This window comes from Pangasianodon hypophthalmus, chromosome 23, assembly GCF_027358585.1.
Source record: "Pangasianodon hypophthalmus isolate fPanHyp1 chromosome 23, fPanHyp1.pri, whole genome shotgun sequence".
Lineage (NCBI taxonomy): Eukaryota > Metazoa > Chordata > Actinopteri > Siluriformes > Pangasiidae > Pangasianodon > Pangasianodon hypophthalmus.
The window spans coordinates 750,939-758,330 of record NC_069732.1 but is presented as its reverse complement, the minus strand read 5'-3'; the positions used below and the strand labels follow the sequence as shown (position 1 = coordinate 758,330).

At 39.7% G+C, this 7,392-nt stretch overlaps 1 pseudogene; it reads right to left on the bottom strand.

Moving 5' to 3' along the window:
• Positions 1–3,586: 3,586 nt before the first annotated feature.
• On the bottom strand, positions 3,587–6,601 carry LOC113529046 (keratin, type I cytoskeletal 13-like; annotated as a pseudogene).
• Positions 6,602–7,392: the final 791 nt, after the last annotated feature.

Below are 7,392 nucleotides of genomic sequence, written 5' to 3'. Positions count from 1 at the left end.
TCCACAAGAAACAGGATTACATTAAAAATGTAATGATTAATGCCTTCTCTCAGGACCTTATTTATAAAGCGTTGGGAGATGATGGGGCGTTCATCAGCCCAAATTGTATTACCAGTTACTCGTAGTTGCCCAAAGGTGATGAACCATGTCTTCCACACATAACCCTACCTCACTTGCATGTAAGTTCTGCGCAGGTCCACACTTACAAAAATGGATGTCTGTTGCAGCGAATTGAAAGGAAATTGTGGCGAAAAGGAAAGTGCCCTGATTAATGGGAAGGCAAGGCTATTCCCTGCAGTTCAGGACACTTGGACATAAAATGCCCCAGTTTACCTCAGTAAAGACACCTGCCCTGTTGAACATGCAGATCCTGCTCCTGGCAGGAGAGATGGGTACTATTCAATTCAATTCATTTTTATTTGTATAGCGCTTTTTACAAAGGTCATTGTCTCAAAGCAGCTTTACACAAACAAAAGTAAAGTGAAGTGTGTGTGTGTGCCGTCTCTGATGAGCAAGCAGGGCGACGGTGGCAAGGAAAAACTCCCTGAGATGGTGATAGGAAGAAACCTTGAGAGGAACCAGGCTCAACAGAGAACCCATCCTCATATGGGTTTACACTGTAGTGTGCGTGTGTGTGAGCACAATGTGTGTTGGTGTAGTCCATGGAAAACAGCTGAAGCGTTTTCGTGGCAGTATGAAGCATTGCCGGTGGACAGGTCCAGAGTGAAGGGGGGGAGGTCTGGATCACCGGCAGCTCAGGAGTGTAGCTCGGCAGAAGGAGAAGGAAAGTGGTTAGGTACACTCACAGTCACCATGTGGAGATAAAACTCAAAACTATCCAACTCGTTGCTCCAGGGGTTCAGAGGGGAGCAACATGCCATGCCACTGGACACTCTCTGATTTCCAATCCCACCACTCTCACAAGTGATTATCTTAATGAATGGCTAAGTTCTACAACTGTTCAAGGACAATGGTGGATCCTGTGTATCCTTAAGTTCCTCCAACAGTCCCTGTTCAGAAATGGCCATCAGTGCCCCAGAGGCTTACCCACTCTCAGCTGCCAGAGTGTGGAACCCGATGGCATAGTCTGCTACCGACCGTAGCGCTGCCTTGCTTCCACCAATGGGTTTGTCAAATGTTCAACGAAGGTTGGCCATAAACTCACCTAGGAAGGAGCACAGTGCCGGCTAGTGTTCCCAAAATGCAGTAACACATGTGAGAGCTCTAATCATGATTAAAGATATCAAATGAATGGCCTTTCCTATGGAAACAGGAAGGTTGTAGGTTGAAATCTGGAGAACACTGTGATTGAAACCCCTGACAATGCCCTGGCTCACCACTGTACCACTCTAGAGCCTGCAAATGGGGTTCGGTACGGTGGCTGGTGATAGGGTTTCATGACTGTGAACCATTTTGCTGTGTTACATTTTGCAGTTGGTCCACAATTTGTGATAAAATCTGCTCATGATGTTCAGTGGTGGTTCCCTGGATGTAGAGCATGGTTTTGGCTGAGGTTTACTGTAACAGAGTTGAAGGATATAACAGCAATACACAATATATTTAAAGTAATACATCTAGATGAGATGAAATATTATTAGACTGGGAGACAAGTTTAGTTTTGCATTCGGGATTAGCATGAATTAGCAAAGTGGAATATAACGAAAGACAATCAAGTGAGGCAAATCTAAAAATAACTATGTAAATATATACAAGGAAGAAGGTTGACTTAAACTGGAAGCTGCATAGACATGGAGATAAATGATCTGAATGATGATGGTGACCAGGTGAGTGGCTGCATGGATGATCTGGGTGAGATGGAACAGAGCTATACACCGTGTCCCTGGTTTCCACTGCACTGTCCATGTTTGTCTTCATGTACATTCTTAGATCTGCCAACCCCCAAGAGGAATAGTGTGTAGTCCTCGTAATACAGTAATGTATCCATTTTTGTTTTGTTTTTCTGCATGTATTGGGTTGTAAGGTGAGGTGTGTGTGTGTGTTCAGGGCTCCATGTATTGTTTCATGCATAGTGGGGTGGGAAGATGTGTCTGCGAAAGGGCCCAGGACTTACTAATCCGTCCCTACCCAAGAATCAACTAAAACTATGATACTGTGATGTTTGTTCCCTTTGTCTTTGCTTAAGAATAATAAAATGGTCCTTAAATAACCACCTGAACATCAACAATGTAGCAGAAATATGATTTTAAAACATAGTTATTTATATTCATTAGGGGACAAATGATCTAAACAAACAGTTTCCTGGTGTAAAATAATAATTTGCTTAGTGACATGTAATATTCTGTCTTGGTATTGCAGTTAAACTAGAAAAACAGGCTTTAATGCAGTGTAGTCAGTTAAACTGAAATGATTTACAGCGATATTTAGCATGACTAGATAACAAACACTAAACTTCAGCTTTAATACAGAGTTATATTAACTTTTGCCTTAATTAATATGTTTACAGTGGCTAATTGTCATTACAGATGGATTACACATGCATTGTATATTGCTGAACTGATAGTTATGATTCTTTGATGTGTGTGTGTGTGTGTGTGTGTGTGTGAAACAGGAAACACAAACTACCATCATGATTGAAATTTTATCTTTATTACTTGACTGAAATGCTGTCTTTTGTTGTAATTATTCAACAGTCAAAACCAGAATAGCAACCACAGAAACAAAGGTTTGGTAAGTTCAGGTGTAAAAACAAACTGAGTGTTACTTTGCAACCTGTGAGGTGTGAGAGCCTCTATTATGTGTTTAGGTAACTGTGTACAGGTGAGTGCAATCAGAAGTCCAATGATTGCAAGCATGTCATTGGGGTGGCCATGTCTGTAAGGCCATGGCGCTTTCTCGGACAGAGTTGATCTGACAGAACTAAGGCACTGGTGAAACAGAGATGGACAACGATGATTCAATTCAATTTTATTTGAATAGCGCTTTTAACAATGGACATTGTCACAAAGCAGCTTTACAGAAATAAATGAATTGACAAAAAATATATTGAAATGTATGAATTTATCCCCAATGAGCGAGCCAGAGGCGACGGTGGTGAGGAAAAACTCCCTGAGACAATATGAGGAAGAAACCTTGAGAGGAACCAGACTCTAAAGGGAACCATCCTCATCTGGGTGCAACGGATAGTGCGATTATAAATCATTCCCTTCTATAACTGTGTACTATATGGACAAATAGTGCAGTTGTGCAACCAATAAATTCATCACAGTTTTCGCAAGAAGTCCGGCTGGTTATAATCTATCCACTGTCCACTGATGGAGTCCTGAGTACGAAGCTGCTCGTGGCAACTGCAGCCCCAAAGCCACTACAGCAATCACAGTCCCAAGCCATTACAGTACAGTACAGTACAGTACAGTACAGCTCCCCATATGAGATCCCCAAACCATCTCCACAGCCCCCAGGTGGCGCCATCCCCAGCAATCCAATGTTAAATCTTTTACCTTGTTGTGTACATGATTAATTTGTGGACTGGGAATTTGCACATTTTTTTTGTTTATGCCAGCTACATGGGTAAGAGTAAACAACTCTGAACTATCAGAGACACTGTAGATGGACAGAAAGGTTTAATTTACCTTCCACTGACCCCTACATCAAGCAGCCTCTGGTATTCAGTGATCTCCAGCTCCAGTCTGGTCTTGATGCTAAATAGCAACTGATAATCATGATCCTGAAGCTCAAGATCAGCACAAAGCTGAAGCAGCTCTTCCTCCAGATTTGTCCGCTTTGTTTTGGAGAACATACTAATGAATTACTCATTACTGTACCATGGCATGTTTATACAAGCCACCATTAGGTTAGGGAGTTTCTAAAATGCTCAGGAAATAGCAACCATGCTTCGGGAAGAAGAAAGTGGTTTAGTCGATAGTCCCATCCATTTCACAGCAACACACGAATCCCTAATGCCTGGACCATTTGGTCTTTACAAACCGGTAGGTTGCCTCACCTACTGGACATATTTTGATTTACAGCAGTGAATATGCATAGCATTATGGGCTAATTACAAAAATTCTAACAAAACCCTGCTCTGTAGTGTCTGGTCTTTTATTATAAAGTGTATGTATAGTGTGTATTATTTGAGCTTGAAATGATTTGTCATTACTTTACCACTTGTTTTTAAGTAATAATGAATTTAAATGATTGTTCATCATGGCTCACCTGCAGACGGTATCCTGACATCTGTGCGGAATAGGAAGGCTGTGGCTCTGAAAGTTTCTCCCCAACGATGCTTTCTATGGTGAGACGATGTGGCAATTTTTTGTAAAATGTTTATATTGTAAACACCTATGCAATGGTTTTGTTTGCATGCATTACATTACACAATATACAACCTCTTAGTTAACACTTGCTATATTCTGAGACTACAGTGTCACCTGGCAATACATAGAAAAGCTGATAGATAAATCTCACCACAGCCAGAACAGACTGGAGCTCAAGTTCCAGGCCCTGTGCTTTGGTTTTCTCTGAACTCAGGTCTCTTTTGGAGGTTTCTATGGTCTGTGTGCTGGTAGCAACCTCTTGTTTCAGGGTCTCCAACTGCCAATGGAAAAAAGAAGTTATATTTTAGTTACCATAGTCAAAGGGATACTCAGGTTAAGTTCCAGGTGTCCACAAGTCATGGACTCTTAAACAGAACAGTACTACTTAAATGGGATGGTACGTAAAACACAGTAGTTTTGACCAAGTGTACACCAGGAGGAACCCACCTTGCCCTTGAACCAGCCCTCGAGCTCTCTCCGGTTCTTGGCAGCGATGGTCTCATAGTGATCACGGATGTCTTCCAGAACTCTGGTGAGATCTTGCTGTGGTGCAGCTTCCACCTTCTCATGAATCTGTCCACTCATCTAGCTGTGTGTTGTCACCATTTCCTTGGAGTTGGAGGAGATGTTTTAGTTGCTGTGCTCCTTAAATCATTAATGCATGAAAGTGATTCACATAAATTCCTAAATATCATTGATTGGAGTTTTGTACAATTCTGCCTCACAGGAGAATCTGAATAGCTTTTAAAATTTAAATCTGTGCCTGTACTTTTCCTTTTGGTTTGAGTTGTTAAATGGCATCAAAACACAACTCCGTTTAGTGTTTGGTCTATTCTTAAAAAAATATTTTTTTCTTTCTTTTTTCAGCTTTTAATGTATTTTCTTAACTGTTTTACTATATTCTGTTCTATTTTCGAGAGCTAGTGGTTGCACCAGTAATGTGCGCTCATAAAGAGGAAGCTTGTTTAAGGAAGTATTTTTATTTTGTTTAATTGAACTATTTATTAGTTTATTGAATGCTGCCATTTCTTCTTTTAATTGACATCTATTTTTTTTTTTCAAACTGTTTTATATAATTGCCATTTTGTAAAGCACTCTGAGCTGCTTTTTGTATGAATGGTGCTATATAAACAAAGATTATTGTTATTATTATTATTATCATTATTATCAATATTATTATTGATTTCCCATACATTTAGCATTTTGTATGCTTGTAAAGCTTCATCACCTCTTCATGGTTCTTCTTGAGGTAGACCTTCTCGTCATTCAGCGTGTCAATCTGCAGAGTGAGCTCTGCCATGCTCAGGTGGATATCATCCAGCAGCCTCTTCGGCCCAGCTGAATGGCCAGCTCATTCTCATACCTGCGTAAAGACATTGTGCCTCATTTATCAAGCTGAATATGAACGAGTTTATTCATAAATCATCCATAGAAGCATTTACACAAGAAATCTGGTATTCACTAAAATACCATAATTTCGTAAAAATGTTCGTATCGGACTCGTTCCTAAGTGAGTGTAAATTTATGCATAAGAACACTAATGTAAACCTCAACTGATTGGCTTCAAATCATATAATTTGCAATGAGTTATGCACTTTTATATACGGTTTTAATATATATATATATATATAATCACATTTACATAGGCTATGTGTTAAAATTACACACCAAAATTTAATGAACGTTTTTGTGAAACCTGATCATTTCATATTAATGCCATTAACGAAAGAAATAATAAATATGAAAAAATTAAAGAAAGCAATCCACCCTAAATCCATAAATTAAGACAAATAAGACCAGTCTTTCAGTTAAGAAGAAATGCCACTGTAAAAAAGGAGGATCTGCTGCAATGGTTCAATTCTGTGCAACACTTTATTAGGTTTCCCAAAAGTATCGCAAAGTTAAGATCATTTTAACTGTGTGTGTGTGAGAGAGCGAGAGAGAGAGCGTTCGGTGTGATGGTCACTCTACCATTTAAATGCTGACGATGTTGACGTCCTCCTGCACTCCTGCTTTTCCAACACAGCTTCAAGGCTGGTGCATTTCATATTTTTTAATTTCAAACCATTTTTTTCACCTTAACATCTAATTCATCCTTTTCTGTAATTTGGCTCCAGACTTTAACCTTTCCAGTTGCTGTTACGCTGTTAAATAATATTTATTTTTATTGGCTTAGACATGATTAAATAAATAAACTTTTTACTGGACATTTCAGCTCTGTGAGCTTTGTGAAATATGAATCAGCTGTGCATGTGTGTCAGGAATCTCCCCCTCTCACCGAGCGCTCTGTGCCTGCAGCGTCGAAACACACGCTTCTGTGTTGTCATGTCTTTGTTAATGTTGCCACATGTGTTTGTGTTGTGATTTATGTCCTGTCTCCTCCCCTGTATTGTCATTGGTTGTCTCCCGAATGTGTCGTGATTAGTCTCACCTGTGTTCAGTTTGCCTTTAAATAGTTTGTGTATTTAAACCCTCGTGTGTCTTTGTTCGCATGAAATATTGTTCTGTGTTTTTGACTTCCTAGTTTTTGACCTTGTCCTGTTACGTTTGCATGTTTGCATGTTTGGTCTGACCTTTGCATGTTTAACATTTTTGAGTCATGTTTTAGATTTGGCTGCCTGCCTCTCTTTAATAAACGCTTTAAAAGCACTTGCATCTGTCTCCACTCGCATTACAATGCATGAAGAAAATCAGTGCTTCCGAAACTTTTGCAAAATCTGGCTAAATTCTTTCTAACAGTCTGGCTTATGCAAATATTCACACAACTTTATGAAAAGATTGATAAAAAACAACTCCTTTTCTCCTCATATAGTACATCTACAATATGTTCTTCTATGTGATATCATCTGAAATCATCTGCAGCCAAGGTGGCATTGTCGAGCTGGAGAAAGACTGCACCTTTCAACTGGATGGCATCAAGTATCTGAAAACAATCAACAGACATAAAGTGAAACCATGTGCAATGTACTCAATCACAGCGCAGAAGCTAACTGTGCATTTTACTACTGTATCAGGGGCATGTGTGGTAGCAGCTCTCACTCCTACATGGGTTTTTACTCACAATCCAAATTCCTCAAGGTTAATTCTCACAGTAAAGAGACGATAATAATAACGGTTT